Source organism: Oncorhynchus kisutch, linkage group LG22 (assembly GCF_002021735.2).
Source record: "Oncorhynchus kisutch isolate 150728-3 linkage group LG22, Okis_V2, whole genome shotgun sequence".
NCBI lineage: Eukaryota > Metazoa > Chordata > Actinopteri > Salmoniformes > Salmonidae > Oncorhynchus > Oncorhynchus kisutch.
In genome coordinates, this window is record NC_034195.2 from 44,274,600 (window position 1) to 44,300,629 (window position 26,030).

General features: G+C 43.1%; 1 protein-coding gene and 1 non-coding gene across 2 annotated transcripts in view; both read right to left on the bottom strand.

Moving 5' to 3' along the window:
• LOC109867020 (carbohydrate sulfotransferase 8) overlaps positions 1-26,030 on the bottom strand; it is a 104,236-nt gene that overhangs the window by 32,962 nt on the left and 45,244 nt on the right. The gene's annotated exons all lie outside the window — the stretch shown is intronic.
• Positions 4,938-4,991, bottom strand: LOC116356420 (U7 small nuclear RNA). The gene has a single exon (XR_004204916.1). It is a non-coding gene; the product is annotated as a U7 small nuclear RNA (small nuclear RNA).

The following is a 26,030-nucleotide window of genomic DNA, read 5'->3' on the forward strand; positions in this document are numbered from 1 at the left end:
GACCTGCCTGGTGTGTTCCTTGTTCTTCATGATGCTCTCTGCGCTTTTAACAGACCTCTGAGACTATCACAGTGCAGGTGCATTTATACGGAGACTTGATTACACACAGGTGGATTGTATTTATCATCATTAGTCATTTAGGTCAACATTGGATCATTCAGAGATCCTCACTGAACTTCTGGAGAGAGTTTGCTGCACTGAAAGTAAAGGGGCTGAAAAATTTTGCGCGCCCAATTTTTCAGTTTTTGATTTGTTAAAAAAGTTTGAAATATCCAATAAATGTCGTTCCACTTCATGATTGTGTCCCACTTGTTGTTGATTCTTCACAAAAAATACAGTTTTATATCTTTATGTTTGAAGCCTGAAATGTGGCAAAAGGTCGCAAAGTTCAAGGGGGCCGAATACTTTTGCAAGGCACTGTACAATGAGTGCAAATAAGGTCAAATAAGGGAGTTAAGGCAATAAATAGGCCATGGTGGTAATTGGATTAGAAGTAATTAGAATATGGTAGTTAAACACTGGAATGGTAGATGTGCAAAATATGGATGTGCAAGTAGAGATACTGTGGTGCAAAATATATGAATACAGTATGGGAATGAGGTAGATAGATGGGCTGTATACAGATGGGCTATGAACAGGTGCAGTGATCTGTGAGCTGCTTTGACAGCTGGTGATTAAAGCTAGTGAGGGAGATGGGAATCTCCAGCTTCAGTGATTTTTGCAGTTCGTTCCAGTCAGTGGCAGCAGAGAACTGGAAGGAAAGGCGACCAAAGAAGGAATTGGCTTTTGGGGTGACCAGTGAGATATACCTGCTGGAGCATGTGCTACGAGTGGGTGCTGCTATGGTGACCAGCGAGCTGAGATAGAGCGGGGCTTTACCTAGCAGAGACTTGTAGATGACCTGTAGCCAGTGGGTTTGGCGACGTATGAAGCGAGGGCCAGCCAACGAGAGCGTACAGGTCGCAGTGGTGGGTAGTATATGGGGCTTTGGTGGCAAAACGGATGTCACTGTGATAGACTACATCCAGTTTGCTGAGTAGAGTGTTGGAGGCTATTTTATAGATGACATCGCCGAAGTAAAGGATCAGTAGGATGGTCAGTTTTACGAGGGTATGTTTGGCAGCATGAGTGAAGGAAGCTTTGTTGTGAAATAGGAAGCCGATTCTAGATTTAATTTTTGATTGGAGAGTTTACAGTCTAGCCAGACACCTAGGTATTTGTAGTTATCCACGTATTCCAAGTCAGAGCCGTCCAGAGTAGTGATGCTGGATGGGCGGGCAGGTGCGGGCAATGTTCGGTTGAGTAGCATCCATTTAGTTTTATTTGCGTTTAAGAGCAGTTTGAGGCCATGGAAGGAGAGTTGTATGGCATTGAAGCTCGTCTGGAGGTTAGTTAGCACAGTGTCCAAAGAAGGGCCAGAAGTATACAGAATGCGTAGAGGTGGATCAGAGAATCACCAGCATCAAGAGCGACATCATTGATGTATACAGAGAAGAGAGTCGGCCCAAGAATTGAACCCTGTGGCACCCCCATAGAAACTGCCAGAGGTCCGGACAACAGGCCCTCCGATTTGACACACTGAGCTCTATCAGAGAAGTAGTTGGTGAACCAGGCGAGGCAATCATTTGAGAAACCAAGGCTGTTGAGTCTGCCAATAAGAATGTGGTGATTGACAAAGTCGAAAGCCTTGGCCAGGGTGATGAATACAGCTTCACAGTAATGTCTCTTATCGATGGCGGTTATGATATCGTTAAGGACCTTGAGCGTGGCTGAGGTGCACCCATGACCAGCCCTGAAACCAGATTGCATAATGGAGAAGGTACGATGTGATTCAAAATGGTCAGTAATCTGTTTTGTTAACTTGTCTTTCGAAAACCTTAGAGATGCAGGGTAGGATAGGTATGTAGCAGTTTGGGTCTAGAGTGTCACCCCCTTTGAAGAGGGGGATGACCGCAGCAGCTTTCCAATCTTTGGGAATCTCAGATGATATGAAAGAGGTTGAACAGGCTAGTAATAGGGGTTGCAACAATTTCGGCAGATAATTTAAGAGAGGGTCCAGATTGTCTACCCTGGCTGATTTGTAGGGGTCCAGATTTTGCATCTCTTTCAGAACATCAGCTATCTGGATATGGGTCAAGGAGAAATGGTGGGGGCTTGGGCGGGTTGCTGTGTAGGGTGCCGGGCAGTTGACCGGGGTAGGGGTAGCCAGGTGGAAAGCATGGCCAGCCGTAGAGAAATGCTTATTGAAATTCTCAATTATAGTGGATTTGTCGGTTGTAACAGTGTTTCCTAGCCTCAGAGCAGTGGGTAGCTGGCATGAGGTGCTCTTATTCTCCATGGACTTTACAGTGTCCCAGAACTTTTTTGAGTTTGTACTGCAGGATGCAAATTTCTGTTTAAAAAAAAGCTTGCCTTAGCTTTCCTAACTGCCTGTGTATATTGGTTCCTAACTTCCCTGAAAAGTTACATATCAAGGGGGCTATTCGATGCTAATGCAGGATGTTTTTGTGCTGGTCAAGGGCGGACAGGTCTGGAGTGAACCAAGGGCTATATCTGTTCCTGGTTCTAAATTTTTTGAATGTGGCATGCCTATTTAAGATGGTGAGAAAGGCACTTTTAAAGAATAACCAGGCATCCTCTACTGTCGGGATGAGGTCAATGTCATTCCAGGATACCCCGGCCAGGTCGATTAGAAAGGCCTGCTCGCAGAAGTGTTTTAGGGAGCGTTTGACAGTGATGAGGGGTGGTCGTTTGCTCCCAGACCCATTACGGATGCAGGCAGTGATCGCTGAGATCTTGGTTGAAAACAGCAGAGGTGTATTTGGAGGGTGAGTTAGTTAGGATGATATCTATGAGGGTGCCCGTGTTTACGGATTTGGGGTTGTATCTGGTAGGTTCATTGATAAATTGTGTGAGATTGAGGGCATCAAGCTTAGATTGTAGGATGGCCGGGGTGTTCAGCATGTCCCAGTTTAGGTCACCTAGCACCTAGCTCAGAAGATAGATGGGGGGGCAATCAAATCACATATGGTGTCGAGGGCACAGCTGGGGGCAGAGGGTGGTCTATAGCCAGCGGCAACAGTGAGAGACTTGTTTCTGGAAAGGTACATTTTTAGAAGTAGAAGCTTAAATTGTTTGGGTACAGACCTGGATAGTAAGACAGAACTCTGCAGGTTATCTTTGCTGTAAATTGCAACACCACCCCCTTTGGCAGTTCTATCTTGTCGGAAATGTTATAGTTAGTAATGGATAACTATGTTATAGTTAGGAATGGAAATTTCTAGATTTTTGGTGATCTTCCTAAGCCAGGATTCAGACACGGCTAGGACATCCGGATTGGTGGAGTGTGCTAGGGCAGTGAATAAAACAAACTTAGGGAGGAGGCTTCTAATGTTAACATGCTGAAACGAATGCTTTTACGGTTGCAGAAGTCAACAAATGAGAGAGCCTGGGGGATGGGAGTGGAGGTAGACACTGCAGGGCCTGGATTAACCTCTACATCACCAGAGAAGGAGTAGGATAAGGGTACGGCTAAAGGATAACAGAACTGGACGCCTAGTACGTACAGAACAGAGTAAAAGGAGCAGATTTCTTGGCACGGTAGAATATATTCAAGGCATAATGTACAGACAAATAATAGTAGGATGTGAATACAGTGGGGGTAGACCTGTGCATATAGTGATAATGAAAGAGATATTGCCTCTAGAAATAGCATTTAAACCAGGTGATGTCACTGCGTGTGTGGGGGGTGGAACTAAATTGTTAGCTGAAGTGGGTTGAGCAGTGCTAGAGGCTCTACAGTGAAATAAAATAATAGTTACAAACCAATCGACACGGCATGGTGACATTAGGGAAAGGCATGCGTAGCCGGGTGATCATACAAGTCCAGTGCGTGGCTTCAGGCAGCTAGCGGCACGGGGTTAGCAGGCTAACAGAAAGGCCTTAGAGGGATGACGCGACGGAGGGAAGTCTGTTATGGCCCCCTCATGCAGTTACATCAGCGGACGGATCAGCAGGGCTCCGTGTGGTAAACCAGGCCAATTGGCAAAATATGTATAGTGGCCGAAGAAATATGTCCCGAAGGTCCTCTTAAGCCAGCAGTCCAAAGTGCTTTAGATAGCTAGCAGGCCACAGATTAGTGGCTGTGCGTTCAGGGGTCGTTAGCTGCTATAATTCCAGGTGGGAAAAAAACACACAAAAATATCATAATAAAAATGTTTAAAAAATAAATAAAAATAGGTCCGGAGCTTGCGGTAGGAATCCGGAGATATTGAGAAGAATAAGTCCGACTAGCTCTGGTTTGAGTCACGCTGTACAGACTGGCGAGAGTTGTCCGGGATAAAGGTAGCTGATGACCGCTAGCAAAGGATAGCTGACTGCTAGCTAGTAGCTTCGGAATGTATTCGATGGGCCTCGTAAGCCAACAGTCCGTTGTGCTCTAGACAGCTAGCATTCAGGGGACGTTAGCTGCGAAGGTCGGAAGGTGAGAAGATTCAGAGCTTGCGATAGGAATCCAGGGATATGGAGAGAAATAGGTCCGGTATGCTCTGGTTGAATCGCGTTGTATAAACTGGCGAGTGCTTTCCAAGCTGGAGGTTAGCTGATGACCGTTAGCTGATGACCGTTAGCTGATGACCATTAGCTGGCTAGTTTATGTTGGAGAGATTCCAGTAATAGAGGCAAAGAAAAATACATTAGAGAAAAAGCAGGTCCACACCACATTGGGTGAGGCGGGTTGCAGGAGAGTATTTTGAAGTAAGGGTTTAGAAAAATATAAAATTATATGCGAAGAAAAATATATACAAATGTTTTTACATGGGACAAGACGAAGGACAAATACGTCTAACTGCTACGCTAGTATTTACTGTAGTGTTTATGCAGGCATTACTGTAGCATTTATTATAGTGTTTTTGGTATATTACATTTGACATAGAAGCAGAGGCTTTCTCCTTGAGGAAACCTACTGGAGAAATACTAAAAGAGCACCTTTTTCATAACCTGTCGATAGGTATGATTGGGCTCTAAACAGATAGTTCAGCACTTCTACAATTTTTTAAAAACCTGTAGGGAACCCAATGTATGGTCTACACTGAGTATACAAAATATTAAATACACTTGCTCTTTTCATGACATACTGTAGACTGACCAACTGAATCCAGGTGAAAGCTATGATCCCTTATTATGTCACTTGTTAAATCCAGTTCAATCAGTGTAGATGGGGGAGAAGAGACAGGTTAAAGAAGGATTTTTAAGACTTGAGACAATTGAGACATGGATTGTGTATTTGTATCATTCAGATGGTGAATGGGGAGAGTCTTTGAATGTAAAAGCCTTTGAATGGGGTATGATAGTAGGTGCCAGGCGTTTGTGTCAATAACTGCAATGAGGCAGGGGTTTTCACACTCAACATTTTCCTGTGTGTATTAAGAATGGTACACCATTCAAAGGACATACAGCCAACTTGACATAATTGTGGGAAGCATTGAAGTCAACATGGGCCAGGATCAGTGCATACTTGTATATTTCTTACTTATGGGTGGCACAATGTAGGATATGTGGGAGGAGAATGAGAAGGGTATGTGCAAATTAAATACTGTAGTATTTACTATAGTTTAAAAAGTATAGTGTTTTTAAGGACAATATTGTAGTATTTACTGCACATTCTAGCACAAGTTTTCATCCAGAGCGGCTTAAAGGAGCAATTAGTGCTAAGTGCCTTGCTCAAGGGCACATATACAGATTTTTCTGTTGGCTAGGGGATTCGAACCAATGAGAATTCAGTGACTGTCCTAACACTCTAACGGCTAGGCTACCTGGTGCCCTAAAGTATTCTACAGTATACTACAACATTCTATAGGAAGTACTACACATGATCGAGCTATACTAGTGGTGTGGGGGCTGTGCTTTGGCAAAGTGGGTGGGGTTATATCCTTCCTGTTTGGCCCTGTCCGGGGGTGTCCTCGGATGGGGCCACAGTGTCTCCTGACCCCTCCTGTCTCAGCCTCCAGTATTTATGCTGCAGTAGTTTATGTGTCGGGGGGCTGGGGTCAGTTTGTTATATCTGGAGTACTTCTCCTGTCCTATTCGGTGTCCTGTGTGAATCTAAGTGTGCGTTCTCTAATTCTCTCCTTCTCTCTTTCTTTCTCTCTCTCGGAGGACCTGAGCCCTAGGACCATGCCCCAGGACTACCTGACATGATGACTCCTTGCTGTCCCCAGTCCACCTGGCCATGCTGCTGTTCCAGTTTCAACTGACCTGAGCCCTAGGACCATGCCCCAGGACTACCTGACATGATGACTCCTTGCTGTCCCCAGTCTACCTGGCCATGCTGCTGCTCCAGTTTCAACTTCCACCTGACTGTGCTGCTGCTCTAGTTTCAACTGTTCTGCCTTATTATTATTCGACCATGCTGGTCATTTATGAACATTGAACATCTTGACCATGTTCTGTTATAATCTCCACCCGGCACAGCCAGAAGAGGACTGGCCACCCCACATAGCCTGGTTCCTCTCTAGGTTTCTTCCTAGGTATTGGCCTTTCTAGGGAGTTTTTCCTAGCCACCGTGCTTCTCCACCTGCATTGCTTGCTGTTTGGGGTTTTAGGCTGGGTTTCTGTACAGCACTTTGAGATATCAGCTGATGTACGAAGGGCTATATAAATAAATTTGATTTGATTTTGATTTACTACAGTGTATAGTATAGTTTTCTACAGTATACTACAGTTTACAACATAATTATATAGAAGTTACTGTAGTATTCTATAGAAAACTGTAGTATTATGGGTGGGTTACCCCCTCCATCTCTACTCTTCCCTTCCTCCCTCACCCACATTCGCAACACCCTGCCATCACGTTACCTTACTGTGTCCCATTCATCTCACCTTCCTTCAACACCTTGCCTATGCCCTCCATACAGTGCCTTGCGAAAGTATTCTGCCCCCTTGAACTTTGCGACCTTTTACCACATTTCAGGCTTCAAACATAAAGATATAAAACTGTATTTTTTTGTGAAGAATCAACAACAAGTGGGACACAATCATGAAGTGGAACGACATTTATTGGATATTTCAAACTTTTTTAACAAATCAAAAACTGAAAAATTGGGAGTGCAAAATTATTCAGCCCCCTTAAGTTAATATTTTGTAGCGACACCTTTTGCTGTGATTACAGCTGTAAGCCGCTTGGGGTATGTCTCTATCAGTTTTGCACATCGAGAGACTGACATTTTTTCCCATTCCTCCTTGCAAAACAGCTCGAGCTCAGTGAGGTTGAATGGAGAGCATTTTTCACAGTTTTCAGTTCTTTCCACAGATTCTCGATTGGATTCAGGTCTGGACTTTGACTTGGCCATTCTAACACCTGGATATGTTTATTTTTGAACCATTCCATTGTAGATTTTGCTTTATGTTTTGGATCATTGTCTTGTTGGAAGACAAATCTCCGTCCCAGTCTCAGGTCTTTTGCAGACTACATCAGGTTTTCTTCCAGAATGGTCCTGTATTTGGCTCCATCCATCTTCCCATCAATTTTAACCATCTTCCCTGTCCCTGCTGAAGAAAAGCAGGCCCAAACCATGATGCTGCCACCACCATGTTTGACAGTGGGGATGGTGTGTTCAGGGTGATGAGCTGTGTTGCTTTTACGCCAAACATAACGTTTTGCATTGTTGCCAAAAAGTTCAATTTTGGTTTCATCTGACCAGAGCACCTTCTTCCACATGTTTGGTGTGTCTCCCAGGTGGCTTGTGGCAAACTTTAAACAACACTTTTTATGGATATCTTTAAGAAATGGCTTTCTTCTTGCCACTCTTCCATAAAGGCCAGATTTGTGCAATATACGACTGATTGTTGTCCTATGGACAGAGTCTCCCACCTCAGCTGTAGATCTCTGCAGTTCATCCAGAGTGATCATGGGCCTCTTGGCTGCATCTCTGATCAGTCTTCTCCTTGTATGAGCTGAAAGTTTAGAGGGACGGCCAGGTCTTGGTAGATTTGCAGTGGTCTGATACTCCTTCCATTTCAATATTATCGCTTGCACAGTGCTCCTTGGGATGTTTAAAGCTTGGGAAATCTTTTTGTATCCAAATCTGTCTTTAAACTTCTTCACAACAGTATCTCGGACCTGCCTGGTGTGTTCCTTGTTCTTCATGATGCTCTCTGCGCTTTTAACGGACCTCTGAGACTATCACAATGCAGGTGCATTTATACGGAGACTTGATTACACACAGGTGGATTGTATTTATCATCATTAGTCATTTAGGTCAACATTGGATCATTCAGAGATCCTCACTGAACTTCTGGAGAGAGTTTGCTGCACTGAAAGTAAAGGGGCTGAATAATTTTGCACGCCCAATTTTTCAGTTTTTGATTTGTTAAAAAAGTTTGAAATATCCAATAAATGTCGTTCCACTTCATGATTGTGTCCCACTTGTTGTTGATTCTTCACAAAAAAATACAGTTTTATATCTTTATGTTTGAATCCTGAAATGTGGCAAAAGGTCGCAAAGTTCAAGGGGGCCGAATACTTTCGCAAGGCACTGTATATCCATTCTTCCTGCCTTTTTTGTTTGACTGTACAGAGCTGTTGGTGTGTTTAAGACTCAGAGGATTTCAAATATTTTGTGTTTTCAGTTCAATGTGTTTACTGTGTCTATTTGGGACATAAACATTTCAAATATTTTGTGTTTTAAGTGTTTCGGGCCCGGCTCCATGAGGGGGCCAAAGGGGGCTTATCCTCCACAGTTGGAAATTGTGCCCCTTCAGTTTTATGTCCTTATATAAAAATACCCCAAAAGTTAAATGATCGAGTGGCAGGTTAGTGCAAAATCTCAACTGCCAGCACAATGGTCAGAGCACACAGCAGTGTGCATAGGAGGGCTATGGAAAGCCCCTGGGGCGGTTAGGTACGACTCCTTTGGGTTTCCATAAAAAGTGGGAAAAAAACGTGAATAACGTGATATGCCTCCACCTGTAATATTTGATTTTGATTTGTAAGAGCAGGTTCAGGTTTACCCTTGATGCTGCTTCACTCACTTTGCCTCACACTCCACCACTACAGAGTTAGCTTCTTTGCTAGCTGTAAAAAGCATTGGTGTTATTAGCCTTAGCCTATTTAGCTAGCTCGAACCAGCTAATCTGCCACTGCCACGATGGATATCAAAACCCCGGCCTTCAGTTTATAGCCACGGCCTTCAGTTTATAGCCACCATGGTGCAAGTCTTCTCAATCCTCCAAACAAATGGCTCCAGGCGTACGCAAACAGATTTTTACACTGCGGTCAAAGTGGTCCGCTGTGTGTTGGAGTGCGTTGTGAAACTGAGGTGCACTGATGCACCAACAACTCCAAGCAAACGACAATGTTATGTACAGTTGAAGTCAGAAGTTTACATACACTTAGGTTGGAGTCATTAAAACTCGTTTTTCAACCACTCAACACATTTCTTGTTAACAAACTATAGTTTGGCAAGTCGGTTAGGACATCTGCTTTGTGAATGACAAAAGTCATTTTTCCAACAATTGTTTACAGACAGATTATTTCACTTATAATTCACTGTACCACAATTCCAGTTGGTCAGAAGTTTACATACACTAAGTTGGCTGTGCCTTTAAACAGCTTGGAAAATTCCAGAAAATGATATCATGGCTTTAGAAGCTTCTGATAAATGATGTGAATTGGAGGTGTACCTGTGGATGCATTTAAAGGCCTACCTTCAAACTCAGTGCCTCTCTGCTTGACATCATGGGAAAATCAAAAGAAATCAGCCAAGACCCCGGAAAAAAATTGGAGAGCTCCAAAAGTCCGGTTCATCCTTGGGAGCAATTTCCAAACGCATGAAGGTACCACGTTCATCTGTACAAACAATAGTACGCAAGTATAAACACCATGGGACCACGCAGCTGTCATACCGCTCAGGAAGGAGACGCGTTCTGTCTCCTAGAGATGAACGTACTTTGGAAAAGTGCAAATCAACAGCAAAGGACCTTGTGAAGATGCTGGAGGAAACAGGTACAAAAGTATCTATATCCACAGTAAAACGAGTCCTATATTGACATAACCTGAAAGGCCGCTTGGCAAGGAAGAAGCCACTGCTCCAAACCCGCCATAAAAAAGCCAGACTACGGTTTGCAACTGCACATGGGGACAAAGATTGTACTTTTTGGAGAAATGTCCTCTGGTCTGATGAAACAAAAATAGAACTGTTTGGCCATAATGACCATCGTTATGTTTGGAGGAAACGGGGGAAGATTGCAAGCCGAAGAACACCATCCCAACCATGAAGCACAGGGGTGGCAGCATCATGTTGTGGGGGTGCTTTGCTGCAGGAGGGACTGGTGCACTTCACAAAATAGATGGCATCATGAGGCTGGAAAATTATGTGGATATATTGAAGCAACATCTCAAGACATCAGTCAGGAAGTTAAAGCTTGGTCGCAAATGGGTCTTCCAAATGGACAATGACCCCAAGCAAACTTCCAAAGTTGTGGCAAAATGGCTTAAGGACCACAATGTCAAGGTATTGGAGTGGCCATCTCAAAGCCCTGACCTAAATCCTATAGAACATTTGTTGACAGAACTGAAAAAGCATGTGCGAGCAAGGAGTCTTACAAACCTGACTCAGTTACACCAGCTCTGTCAGGAGAAAAGGGCCAATATCCACCCAACTTATTATGGGAAGCTTGTGGAAGGCTACCTGAAACGTTTGACCCAAGTTAAACAATTTAAAGGCAATGCTACCAAATACTAATTGAGTGTATGTAAACTTCTGACACAATCGGAATGCAATGAAAGAAATAAAAGCTGAAAAATCATTTTCTCTACTATTATTCTGACATTTCACATTCTTAAAATAAACTGACCTAAAACAAGGAATTTTTACTTGGATTAAATGTCAAGAATTGTGAAACTGAGTTTAAGTGGATTTGGCTGAGGTGTATGTAAACTTCCGACCAACTGTAAGTACAAGTCTCCAGCAGTACGTGGTGGACAGTATAATAGGACAGAGGAGAAGAGACTGAGTGTAAAAGACAATTCTTTAGCATGTTGGATGCTGTCATTGATGAAATGTCAGAATGATTCAGCGAGCGCAACAGCCAACACCCTGTGCCCTTTACCCAGAGAGCCATGACTTTCTAGATGTGAAAAGGTGAAACCACTGCTGGATCTAAGCAAAACAGATTTGGTGGAAGCTCAGTTTAGTGTCGCTCACCAGTTTTTGCAGAGTGAAATCGCACGTTCCGGATACAGTGAGGACAAATGGACCCCACTTGATATCCTGCAACAAATTTCTGGACCTCTCTCCACTTTGCTCCACTCTACTTTGCTTATTGCACTGAAGCATGTATTGTGAGAACTTATTTTCCAGTTGACAAACTCGTTCAGTCAGCACAGAAGAAGCATGCTGCACCCGAGGAAGGCACAACTAATCCAACTGGAATGTGAGGGGCATCTTACAAGAAGATTTTGGGGAGAATGGAATGATCGATTACTCAGGAAGTTCCACAGAACATTAAGGGGGCTGCGACTCTTCTGAAAAGGTAAGAAACAATCTAGCTGGTTGGTCTTTAATCTAAATCTTGGTGGTATAGAATGGCAAGATGACTGACTTAGCCAGATCAACTTTTCAAAGGCCTTGCTTTAGTGTGTAGGGTGTTGTCCATGGTGCTAGTTGAGCGCAGCAGAGATTTCATGCCAACCTGTCACTTCTTAGTCAAAAGCACTCAATGGTCTCGGCATTTATACTTTAATGTTTATTGTGGTATAGCATGATATAAGAAGCATTCAATATAATTCCAATGCAAGAACCCAAATGATGCCTTATGGGTATTATAGCTAGTTATCGGTATGTTTCATCATATTAATACATACATTCTATTAGGGTTTTCAGGGTAGCCTATTGGTTTTCGTGGATGCAAATGGAACTGTACATATTGGAAACACATTTATGGTAGGCTGACATTGCATAATTGTTTACGTTGGTCGATTTTAACTGCCCACTTTAACAGTTTATACTGGAGCCGGGCCTGCTGTGTCTGTTTGGGACTTACTGTAAAGGTTTTAAATGTTTTTTTGTTTAAAATTCACTGTGTTTACTTTGTCTATTTGGGTTAACCTGTATGTGACCAGAAAACACATTCAGTGGGGCAAAAAAGTATTTAGTCAGCCACCAATTGTGCAAGTTCTCCCACTTAAAAAGATGAGAGGCATATGTCATCATATGTACACTTCAACTATGACAGATAAAATTAGAAAAAAAATCCGGAAATTCACATTGTAGGATTTTCTATCATGAGGACTGCCACAGGAAAGGAAGACCCAGAGTTACCTCCGCTGCTGAGGATAAATTAACTTGAGTTACCAGCCTCAGAAATTGCAGCCCAAATAAATGCTTTACATTGTTCAAGTAACAGACACATCTCAACATCAACTGTTCAGAGGAGACTGCGTGAATCAGGCCTTCGTAGTCGAATTCCTGCAAAGAAACCAATACTAAAGAACACCAATAAGAAGAAGACAATTGCTTGGGCCAAACACGAGCAATGGACATTAGACTGGTGGAAATCTGTCCTGTGGTCTGAAGAGTACAAATGTGAGATTTTTGGTTCCAACCACAGTGTTTTTGTGAGATGCAGAGTAGGTGAACAGATGAGCTCCGCATGTGTGGTTCCCACCGTGAAGCATGGAGGAGTAGGAGTTGTGATGGTGTGGGCGTGCTTTGCTGGTGACACTGTCGGTGACCTATTTAGAATTCAAGGCACACTTAACCAGCATGGCTGCCACAGCATTCTGCAACGGTGCGCCATCCCATCTGGTTTGCACTTAATGGGACTATCATTTGTTTTTCATTATGATCATGACCCAACACACTTCCAGGCTGTGTCAGGGCTATTTGAAGAAGGAGAGTGATGGAATGCTGCATCAGATGACCTGGCCTCCACAATCACCCGATCTCAACAAAATTGAGATGGTTTGGGATGAGCTGGACCGCAGAGTGAAGGAAAAGCAGCCAACAAGTGCTCAGCATATGTGGGAACTCCTTCAAGACTGTTGGAAAAGCATTCCTGGTGAGCTAGTTGACAGAATACCAAGAGTGTGCAAAGCTGTCATCAAGGCAAAGGGTGGCTACTTTGAAGACTTTGAAGAATCTGGGGTGTTAGGTAGCCTAGTGGTTAGAGCGTTGGACTAGTAACCGAAAGGTTGCAAGATAGAATCCCAGAGCTGACAAAGGGGAAAATCTGTTGTTCTGCCCCTGAACAAGGCAGTTAACCCACTGTTCCTAGGCCGTCATTGAAAATAAGAATTTGTTGTTAACTGACTTGCCTAGTTAAATAAAGGAAAAATATATATATATTTTAACTTTTTTGGTTATTACTGTCACACCCTGATCTGTTTCACCTGTCTTTGTGATTGTCTCCACCCCCTCCAGGTGTCGCTTATTTCCCTGGTGTATTTATCCCTGTGTTTCCTGTCTCTCTGTGCCAGTTCGTCTTGTATGTTCAAATCAACCAGTTTTTTTCCCCGTGCTCCTGCTTTTCTATTCTATTTTACTAGTCCTCCCGGTTTTGACCTTTGCCTGTTTTTCTGGACTCCATTCCCGCCTGCCTGACCTCGAGCCGCCTGCCATTCTGTACCTCTGGAAATCTGAACTGGTTTTGACCTTCTGCCTGTCCACGACCATTCTGTTGCCTAACCCTTTTGGATTGTTAATAAACATCTTGGAATCTAGCCATCTGCATCTGGTTCTTGCCTTGTGCCCTTATAATTACATGATTCCATGTGTGTTTTTTCATAGGTTTGATGTCTTCACTATTATTCTACAATGTAGAAAATAGTAAAAATAAAGAAAAACCTTTGAATGAGAAGGTGTGTCCAAACTTTTGACTGGTACTGTATATAAGAGAGGGGGGCAGTGTTTTAACCTTTAAAGTGAGCTCATGGTTTGTTTGGCACCATTCCACTCAACCCCACTCTCACCCACACACACAGTCCTCTGTAATGTATTATTCATTGGGCTTTGTGTTATTCATATGACAGTTGTTGAGCTCATGTCTATTCAAGGCAACAGCAAGCGATATATGAAGCAAGGCCTCTGAGAGAATCTTTTGAATAAAACATCAGGAGGAACTAATCTGTTTAGGTAAACGACCAGATGATTACTGTGGGAAATGTACAACTAAATGTTAAAACACTGGAAGCTTTACAGTCTGAATACACAGGCTACAGGCTGCAGACACAGAGAGCAGACCACTAATAAAGTGTTGAAGGAGCGCACTCCAAAATGCATCTGCAATAAATATAAATTCCTGAACCTTCCTTTATGATAACAGTAACGTGACAAGGTATTTATACTGAACAAAAATATATGTTTACATCCCTGTTAGTGAGTATTTCTCCTTTGCCAAGATAATCCATCCACCTGATAAGTGTGGCATGTCAAGAAGCTGATTAAACAGCATGGTCATTACACAGGTTTACCTTGTTCTGTGGACAATAAAAGGGCCACAGTTGGCATGCTGACTGCAGGAATGTCCACCAGAGCTGTTGACAGAGAATGTGATGTTCATTTCTCTACCATAAGCCGCCTCCAACCATACCTGCGGAAGTTTTTTACATGTGCTGCATTTTTGTTCCCTGACTTGGGGGGTGAGAGAACAGCAAAAACAAACAAAAATGTCCCCTGGAAATTATCACTGCAATATATTTGGTTTAAAATCTGTGGAATGGCGTGTACAATGACGTGCACAACCTCATCATACTTGTAGAACAGTGCATACAATGCAAAATGAAGTAGATGAATAATACACGCTATCAAGACTGACTTCAAATACCCACATCAATGTGAAAGTAACCAGAGCGTAAAACAGCTAAATGCAAAAGCAAACTATGCTAGATAAATCCTACACATGCATTGAAATAAAAGGTATGCATCAAAGGAATGACTTAGACCTACAATCGACAGGGACACATAGACAAACAAACTCAACCAAGGAATGAAGAAACATCTACACACTAAGCGCCTCGGTACAGGTAGGCATAGTGGAGCTCCATGGGGTGTGGCTGAATGTACAGCGTCTCTGTCTAGTAGCCATCTAGAATTAGACTATTCAGTTTGTGGGCACAGTTGAGTAGCCTACAATGCTTAAATTAAAATGATAACTGTCACGCAGATCTTTAGAAATTGTAGGATCAATTGTAAATTGTCACTCATATGAAAAAGGTTGCAGACCCCCTGCAATAGGCTATAGGAAATCAGCCTTGTGTAACGGCGCATACAGTGTACTATGACATTGTGATTGTCTCGTGCGCTCCACACCAAAATTGTTGCTCTGCATTCAGAGATGTTCCTTATAATGTGTACGCTCAGCTCATTTTTGTATTTGCCTGTCTGCATTATTCACAATGGAATAAGACTGCTCTGAGAATATTAATATTGCAACATAGTAGCCAACACAAACATTTTTCCCCAGACCAGCTAGTCTCTGTCTGATATTATTGTGTTGCCTACGCAGCATCTGGGAGCTCATTATGTACAAAAACAGCCCTACATCCACACTATAGCTAAATAACTTGGCTATATTGAATGACGTTTTGCCAGCAAGATTGATCTGCTAGAATATCACATTTTAATTGAGGAAGATGGACAAGTAAGACTGAGAGTGAGAGGTGGAAACGCATTATACCAGAGTCAGGTAGGGGTGCAGGCAGAGGATGATGATGTAGGCCTACAGCAAGAAGTTAAAGTTATCCCAACTAGGTTATCATTAAATATTTGCATTATCTCAATTATCATTCTGTCTTTGTTATAGCCTACAATTTGTCTTTGAAGCCAAAAATAAGACATGTATTTTGGGGAAATGCTGTAAATAGCAAATTGTTCAGTTATTTATTTTCATACCAATAGGCCTACATTAAATTAAAATTGCACTAGCCTACTGGGCAAATAAATAAAAATAACAATTAGGCTTACAGCTATCACAATCTATATTTTAATAACAATGAAACAGTTTTTGGTTTCGAATGGTCACCAAAAAGGAGGGCCCCCCACCTTCCGATTCCAAATTAAATTAACCCCTGGCTATCAGATTACAACAAGGCTTACAAGGCCAATTTCAAATACCAACATCAAATTCAAAGCAATTGGCGCACTGCCTAAACAGCTGACCGGCAAAGCAAATAGCACTGAGTCTGCCCTCTGCTTTCTAAAAGTGACAGAAAATGAGCACAGGCAGCTGTTCTCCAAGGAATGCTCTCCATGGTCCTAAAGTCTGCCATTACAGTAAACAGCCATTGCATTTTAATTGCGTTTATTTTAGTTTTTTATTAATATATATTTTTTATTCCCTTATTTTTGAGGGGTGCTCCAGCACCCTCAGCACCCCTCATTCCCATGGCTATGCCTCCAATGTCAAGTTTGAAAATTTGGCAGTATGTCCAACCGGCCTCAGGTTTCTCGAAAGAATTCCCCTGTATTTAGCGCCATCCATCATTCCTTCAATTCTGACTAGTTTCCCATTTTTTAATAATGGATTTAATGATACGTGAGGTCAACGCAGTGCTCACCCCGACCTAACCAAAATAGAGAATAAAGGATCTCTAAGGTCAGGGCGTGACACTGGGGCCTTTCAGAACAGGTGTGTGTGTGTGTGTATATATATACTGAGATCGTGTGACAGAAGGCTCTGGACCGGGAACCCTCGCAGGAGGCTCTGGACCGGGAACCCTCGCAGGAGGCTCTGGACTGGGAACCCTCGCAGGAGGCTCTGGACTGCAGACTCACTGGAGGTCTGGAGCGTAGAGCTGGCACAACGTGTCCTGGACAGATGACAACCTTCGCACGGCAAGTGCGGGGAGCTGGCACAGGACGCACTGGCCTGTGGCGGTGCACTGGAGACACGGTGCACGATACGTGAGGTCAACGCAGTGCTCACCCCGACCTAACCAAAATAGAGAATAAAGGATCTCTAAGGTCAGGGCGTGACACTGGGGCCTTTCAGAACAGGTGTGTGTGTGTGTGTATATATATACTGAGATCGTGTGACAGAAGGCTCTGGACCGGGAACCCTCGCAGGAGGCTCTGGACCGGGAACCCTCGCAGGAGGCTCTGGACTGGGAACCCTCGCAGGAGGCTCTGGACTGCAGACTCACTGGAGGTCTGGAGCGTAGAGCTGGCACAACGTGTCCTGGACAGATGACAACCTTCGCACGGCAAGTGCGGGGAGCTGGCACAGGACGCACTGGCCTGTGGCGGTGCACTGGAGACACGGTGCACGATACGTGAGGTCAACGCAGTGCTCACCCCGACCTAACCAAAATAGAGAATAAAGGATCTCTAAGGTCAGGGCGTGACACTGGGGCCTTTCAGAACAGGTGTGTGTGTGTGTGTATATATACTAAGATCGTGTGACAGATCATGTGACGCTTAGATTGTACACAGGTGTACTTTATTTAACTAATTATGTGATTTCTGAAGGTAATTGCTTGCACGAGATCTTATTTAGGGGCTTCACACACACCACTTTTCTTTTCTATTTTATTTTATTTTAGAATGTTTTGAAACGAGTTACTAAAATCTGTTTTACCTCATTTCTACCAGTATGTGCAACCAGAGGAAAAAAACTGTGGACCACCTTTATCCACACACAGAGATGCATACAAAGCATTCCCTCACCCTCTATTTGGCAAATCTGACCATAACTCTATCCTCCTGATTCCTGCTTACAAGCAAAAACTAAAGCAGGAAGTACCAGTGACTCAATATATACGGAAGTGGTCAGATGATGCAAATGCTAAGCTACAGGACTGTTTTGCTAGCACAGACTTGAATAGGTTCCTACATTCTTCCGATGGCATTGAGGAGTAGACCACATCAGTCACTGGCTTCATCAATAAGTGCTTGATGATGTCGTCCCCACAGTGACCGTACGTTCATACCCCAACCAGAAGCCATGGATTACAGGCAACATCCGCACTGAGCTAAAGGGTAGAGCTGCCTCTTTGAAGGAGCGGGACGCTAATAAGAAATCCTGCTATCCCCTCTGACGAAGCATAAAACAGGCAAAGCGTCAATACAAGACTAAGATTGAATCCTACTACACCGGCTTCGATGCTCTATTAGACTACAAAGATCATCTGATGAAGCACTCCATCACTCTCCTCCTTGGTAAAATAGCCCTTACACAGCCTGGAGGTGTTTGGTCATTGTCCTGTTGAAAAACCAATTATAGTCCCACTAAGCCCAAAACAGATGGGATGACGTATCACTGCAGAAAACTGTGGCAGCCATGCTAGTTAAGAATGCCTAGAATTATAAATAAATCACAGACCGTGTCACCTGCAAAGCACCCCCACACCATAACACCTCCTCCCCGCTTTATACGGTGGGAAATACACATGTGGAGATAATTCATTCACAAGGCATCTCACAAAGACAACGGTTGGAACCAAAAATCTCCAATTTGGACTCATCAGACCAAAGGACAGATTTCCACCGGTCTAATGTCCATTGTTCGTGTTTCTTGGCCCAAGCACGTCTCTTCTTATTATTGGTGTCCTTTAGTAGTGGTTTCTTTGCAGCAATTCAACCATGAAGGCCTGATTCACATAGTCTTCTCTGAACAGTTAATGTTAATGTTGATGTGCATGTTACTTGAAGTCTGTAAAGCATTTATTTGGCCTGCAATTTCTGAGGCTGGTAACTCCAATGAACGTATCTGCAACAGAGGTAACTCTGGGTCTTCCATTCCTGTGGCAGTCCTCATGAGAGCCAGTTTCATCATAGCACTTGATGTTTTTTGCAACTGCACTTGAAGAAACTTTCAACGTTTTTGAAATGTCCTTATTGACTGACCTTCATGTCTTGAAGTAATGATGGACTGTCATTTCTATGCTTGTTTGAGCTGTTCTTGCCATAATATGGACTTTTGCCAAATAAGGCTATCTTCTGTATACCCCCATACCTTGTCATAACACAACTGATTGGCTCAAACGCATTAAGAAGGAAAGAAATTCCACAAACAAACTTAAGGAGGCACACCTGTTAATTGAAATGCATTCCAGATGACTATCTCATGAAGCTGGTTGAGAGAATGTCAAGAGTGTGCAAAGCTGTCATCAAGGCAAAATGTGGCTATTTGAAGAATCTCACATATAAAATATATTTAGATTTGTTTAACACTTTTTTGGGGGTTACTAAATGATTCCATATTTGTTATTTCATAGTTTTGATGTCTTCACTATTATTCTACAATGTAGAAAATAGTCAAAATAAAGAAAAATCCTTGAATGAGTAGGTGTTCTAAAACTTTTGACCGGTAGTGTACATGAGAATGCTATTCACTGACTATAGCTCAGCCTTCAACACCTTAGTGCCCTCAGCTCATCACTAAGGACCCTGGGACTAAACACCTCCCTTTGCAACTGGATCCTGGACTTCCTGATGGGCCACCCCCAGGTGGTAAGGGTAGGTAACAACACATCTGCCACGCTGATCCTCAACACTGATCCTCAACACCCTCAGGGGTGCGTGCTCAGTCCCCTCCTCTACTCCCTGTTCACCCATGACTGCATGGCCAAGCACAACTCCAACACCATCATTAAGTTTGCCGAAGACACAACAGTGGTAGGCCTGATCACCGACAACAATGAGACAGCCTACAGGGAGGAGGTCAGAGACTTGGCAGTGTGGTGCCAAGATAACAACCTCTCCCTCAACATGATCAAGACAAAGGAGATGATTGTGGACTACAGGAAAAGGAGGGCAGAGCACACCCCCATTCTCATCAATGTGGCTGTAGTGGAGCAGGTTGAGAACTTCAAGTTCTATGGTGTCCACATCACCAACAAACTATCATGGTCCAAACACACCAAGACAGTCGTGAAGAGGTCACGACAACGCCTATTCCCCCTCTGGAGTCTGAAAAGATTTAGCATGGGTCCTCAGATCCTCAAGAAATTATACAGCTGCACCATCGAGAGCATCCTGACTGGTTGCATCACTGCCTGGTATGGCAACTGCTCGGCCTCCTACCGCAAGGCACTACAGAGGGCAATGCGTATGGCCCATTACATCACTGGAGCCAAGCTTCCTGCCATCCAGGACCTCTATACCAGGTGGTGTCAGAGGAAGGCCCTAAAAATGGCCAAAGACTCCAGCCACCCTAGTCATAGACTGTTCTCTCTGATACAGCATGGCAAGTGGTACCAGAGCTCCAAGACTAGCCATAAGATTCCCGGACAGCTAAACAAATGGCTACCCGGACCATTTTTACGCTGCTGCTACTCTCTGTTTATTAGCTATGCATAGTCACTTTACCTCCACCTAATGTACATGTACATATTACCTCAATTACCTCGACTAACCTGTGCCCCCGCACGTCGACTCTGTACTGGTAGCCCCTGTATTTAGCCTTGTTACTGATATTCTATCGCTGCTCTTTAATTTTTTATTTATTGTTATATTTTTTTACTTCAGTTTATTTTAGTAAATACTTTCTTAACACTTATTTTTCTTAACTGCATTGTTGGTTAAGGGCTTGTAAGTAAGCATTTCACTGTAAGGTCTACACCTGTTTTATTTGGCACGTGAAAAATAAAATTGGATTTGATTAGAAATGCTCACCTTCGATGGCCACTGGCACGCTGGAGAAGTGTGCTCTAAACAGATTCATCCCAATTTCAACTATACCGGGCAGGTTGCAGACAGCATTTTTGGCGTCATGTGGGCGAGCAGTTTGCTGATCTGTCAACGTTGTGAACATCTGTCAACGTTGTGAACAGAGTACCCCATGGTGGTGGTGGTGGGGTTATGGTATGGGCAGACATAAGCTACAGACATCAAACACAATTGCATTTTATCAATGGCAATTTGAATGCACTGAGACCCCGTGATGACATCCTGAGGCCCATTGTGGTGCCATTCATCAGCTGCCATTACCGCATGTTTCAGCATGATTATGCATGGCCTATTATCGCAAGGACCTGTACACAATTCCTGGAAGCTGAAAATGACCCATTTCTTCCATAGATTACAGCCTAATGAATTTATTTAAATTGACTGATTTCCCTATATGAAGTGTAATTCAGTAAAATCTTTGACATTTTTGCATGTTGCCTTTTATAAGGCAATCTGGACCCTCTATTTCTGAAACTATCCGCCGCCATTGTCGCAACCCCTATTACCAGCCTGTTCAACCTCTCTTTCATATCGTCTGAGATCCCCAAGGATTGGAAAGCTGCCACAGTCATCCCCCTCTTCAAAGGGGGCGACACCTTGGACCCAAACTGTTATAGACCTATATCCATCCTGCCCTGCCTATCTAAGGTCTTCGAAAGCCAAGTCAACAAACAGGTCACTGACCATCTCGAATCCCACCGTACCTTCTCCGCTGTGCAATCTGGTTTCCGAGCCGGTCACGGGTGCACCTCAGCCACACTCAAGGTACTAAACGATATCATAACCGCCATCGATAAAAGACAGTACTGTGCAGCCGTCTTCATCGACCTTGCCAAGGCTTTCGACTCTGTCAATCACCATATTCTTATCGGCAGACTCAGTAGCCTCGGTTTTTCGGACGACTGCCTTGCCTGGTTCACCAATTACTTTGCAGACAGAGTTCAGTGTGTCAAATCGGAGGGCATGCTGTCCGGTCCTCTGGCAGTCTCTATGGGGGTGCCACAGGGTTCAATTCTCGGGCCGACTCTTTTCTCTGTGTATATCAATGATGTTGCTCTTGCTGCGGGCGATTCCCTGATCCACCTCTACGCAGACGACACCATTCTATATACTTTCGGCCCGTCATTGGACACTGTGCTATCTAACCTCCAAACGAGCTTCAATGCCATACAGCACTCCTTCCGTGGCCTCCAACTGCTCTTAAACGCTAGTAAAACCAAATGCATGCTTTTCAACCGATCGCTGCCTGCACCCGCATGCCCGACTAGCATCACCACCCTGGATGGTTCCGACCTTGAATATGTGGACATCTATAAGTACCTAGGTGTCTGGCTAGACTGCAAACTCTCCTTCCAGACTCATATCAAACATCTCCAATCGAAAATCAAATCAAGAGTCGGCTTTCTATTCCGCAACAAAGCCTCCTTCACTCACGCCGCCAAGCTTACCCTAGTAAAACTGACTATCCTACCGATCCTCGACTTCAGCGATGTCATCTACAAAATGGCTTCCAACACTCTACTCAGCAAACTGGATGCAGTTTATCACAGTGCCATCCGTTTTGTCACTAAAGCACCTTATACCACCCACCACTGCGACTTGTATGCTCTAGTCGGCTGGCCCTCGCTACATATTCGTCGCCAGACCCACTGGCTCCAGGTCATCTACAAGTCCATGCTAGGTAAAGCTCCGCCTTATCTCAGTTCACTGGTCACGATGGCAACACCCATCCGTAGCACGCGCTCCAGCAGGTGTATCTCACTGATCATCCCTAAAGCCAACACCTCATTTGGCCGCCTTTCGTTCCAGTACTCTGCTGCCTGTGACTGGAACGAACTGCAAAAATCGCTGAAGTTGGAGACTTTTATCTCCCTCACCAACTTCAAACATCAGCTATCTGAGCAGCTAACCAATCGCTGCAGCTGTACATAGTCTATTGGTAAATAGCCCACCCATTTTCACCTACCTCATCCCCATACTGTTTTTATTTATTTACTTTTCTGCTCTTCTGCACACCAATATCTCTACCTGTACATGACCATCTGATCATTTATCACTCCAGTGTTAATCTGCAAAATTTTAATTATTCGCCTACCTCCTCATGCCTTTTGCACACATTGTATATAGACTGCCCCTTTTTTTCCTACTGTGTTATTGACTTGTTAATTGTTTACTCCATGTGTAACTCTGTGTTGTCTGTTCACACTGCTATGCTTTATCTTGGCCAGGTCACAGTTGCAAATGAGAACTTGTTCTCAACTAGCCTACCTGGTTAAATAAAGGTGAAATAAAAAAATAAAAAAATAAAAATATATATTATTGATCAGTGGAGTTAGTTAGTTCCTGAGATCTACACCAGTAAGACTTTGATCATGAACCACAATGTGAGGAAGAGAGTCAATATTTCTATACAGGCAGACGAGCGGCTTACTTGTTGACAATGCAGTGTGGGTGACTTTCAAGAGGATTCTCTATGGACTATTTGAGAACAAAGGTACTATTTATGGCAGAGGAACGAAACAGGCACTCTCTGTGTACAGTATCAATCCACACGCCTGCATAGTGTAGCACACTGTAGCACTTCTCTTCTGTGTATCAATCCAATAGCCTGCTGCATAGATACCAATTTACATTAACCCTGTTATAAGTAGCGTAATGGTTAGACACATCTTCTCTAGTCATCCTGGCCTCGCAACACAAGCGACTCTTTTTATTCATAAAAGTACAGACTGCAATCTGATTGAGATGCGCAACATGTACTCATTAATGACTAAATCGAATGGTATCCCACTACTAGTCTATCAAAACACAGACCTCTTATGTACCCCTTGACATCTTCGCTCATAAGGAAATGGCCATAAATTGAATTGGAGCCCAGTGTCAGAAAGGTGAAAAAGACAATTAAGACAGCATGGCAGGAAGTCGTTTTATTGAGATCCGCTAACAACATGAGATAATGTGTTGTGGTCCAGACTCCAGCTAAAAGCCAGACTAATGCATTTCACCCAATCAATCACTGTGTAACTGTGTGATGTTATGAAGACTTCAGACTGCGTCAATTTGATTACTAGTGGTGCATCCCAAATAAGGCCGTATTCCCTATTTAGTGCACTACTTTTGACAGGGGCCCATAAGGGTGAAGCCCATGAAACTGGAGTGTCTAGACCAGGGGTCTCCAACCTTTTCTAGTCCAAGCTACTTTTAAATTATGTTTTGAGTTACTAATTTTTCCTAGCTTTCAAATACACTCTGTATTTTCACAAATTATGTTTTCTCTCATTTATTCTTAACTCTCAAAATGACCATTACCATTTATAGAGAAACAATGAAACGTGATGTTCTGAGTCAATGTCAATGCTTAAATTCCATCTGAAGACCATTTTTGAGGGCTGGAAAAAACGGACACATTTTGATTTGAATGTAATACCCCTTAAATTGTGCATTTTGTTTTGCAGGAGAGGAATGTGCTGGTCTAGTGGTGTTTTTACTGCTGCATATGGCATGACAGAGTTTGCAAAACAAAGCCCATCCGGTTGATACAATTAATCACTATATCATTCTGCCAGGTAAGCTAACTTTGCTAACAGTTATTTGAGAAGGTTTTGGGGAACGTCTTTCTATCTACCCAGAAGACAGCTATTATAGCTAACTGGCTACATGAAATGAATGATAGAAAAACACACGCACCACACAGACATAAGGAGGCAATATTGCTGGAAATGATTTGGCAGATATTGTTTTACATTTGGCTTTTTAAGCCAATTGTGGCTAACTAGGTGGTGGTATAATGTCAATGTGGAAAGGATTGGATAGTAGCCTGGAGCTTGAGGTGTCTGATACTTGTGAGATGATGATAGATAATATTCCATGACAGATAATATTCATGTTAATTTGTATTTTGAGGAAACTAAGGAAACCCACTGATGACATTAGTGATGAGCCTGATGACTGACCCAAATCCTTCAGAGCCCTATCCCAGCTAACAATTCTAGGGAGAGAGAGAGTTTTTGTAATATTACCTGCAATGTTCCCCTAATGTTGGAGTGTTCAATTTTCCATTAGTTAGGAGAACATTCTATCTACAGTATGTTAGCAAAACATTCTGATAATCTTTTTACCATGTTTTGGTATTGAAGTTCAGAGAACAATCCCTTAATGTCAAGCAGAACTTATCTAGAACATTGTTATAATCTTCTCAAAATATACAACATTAATGTTCTCGTCATGTTTTATGGGATGTTGCAAGAACATTCATGTGTGCAGTTTTCTGAGGGTTTGGAGAATATTCCATTAATGTCCCACCAAACATACACAGGCCATGCCATGTTCTCAGAATGTAAAATACTGATGTTTGAGACACATTTCATTGAAATGTTGCAATTGTAGCCGATGTGAAATGGCTAGCTAGTTAGCGGTGGTGCGCTCTAGTGGCATTTCAATCGGTGACGCCACTTGCTCTGAGACCTTTTTTGTGGAGTGATGGGTAACAATGCTTCGAGGGTGACTGTTGACGTGTGTAGAGCATCCCTGGTTCGCGCCCAGGTCGGGGCGAGGGGACGGACGTAAAGTCTACTGTTACACAATGACATTTCCCAAATAAATGTTCTCCCTCCCCAAAAAAGTTCTTACACATCGCGTACCTTTGCCAAAGCCATCTAAACCTTGATTGGTGAACCACTCACAGCTCTTTCTGTCTTTTGGCAAGGTCAGGATTACTCACACACAGTATTTTTAACCTACAGTGATTTCAACTTTTCAACATATTTAAAACACAAATACATTGTGCATATTCATTTATACAGTAATTACTATTCAACATGTATTCATCTAGGATTTGAACTCACAACTTCTTGGTTCGAGGCATTTAGATGTTCCTGCTATACCACCATGTCTGTGTCAGTTATCAGTTACTTTGTTTATTCTCTCACCAGTGATTTGATTTACTTATTTCAACAATTTAAGGGCTTTATGTATAGTTGTCTAATGTTGGTGGGTAATATATTAACCTGTTTAATGATACTCCTGAATCACAATGATCAATACAAGTTTTTATTGAGTATACTTTTGACAGAGCTGAGACTTACTTCAAAGTGCATTTACCCTGTTGCTTACACCTATCAAGTTATTTCAGATTTACAGTGCCTAGGGGGGAGGGGTTAGGGTATTTTCTGGACAGGGCCAAACTATACTTTCTGAATAAGTATATGCCATGGAGATATCATTTATTGGGACAGTGTTTAGGATGGTTGTTACTAGTGCTGGTGGCCTGGGTTTGAGATCTGCTATGGGAGTCAACCTATTCTCATATTCATAGTACCAGTCAAACGTTTGGACACACCTACTCATTATTTTACTATTTTCTAC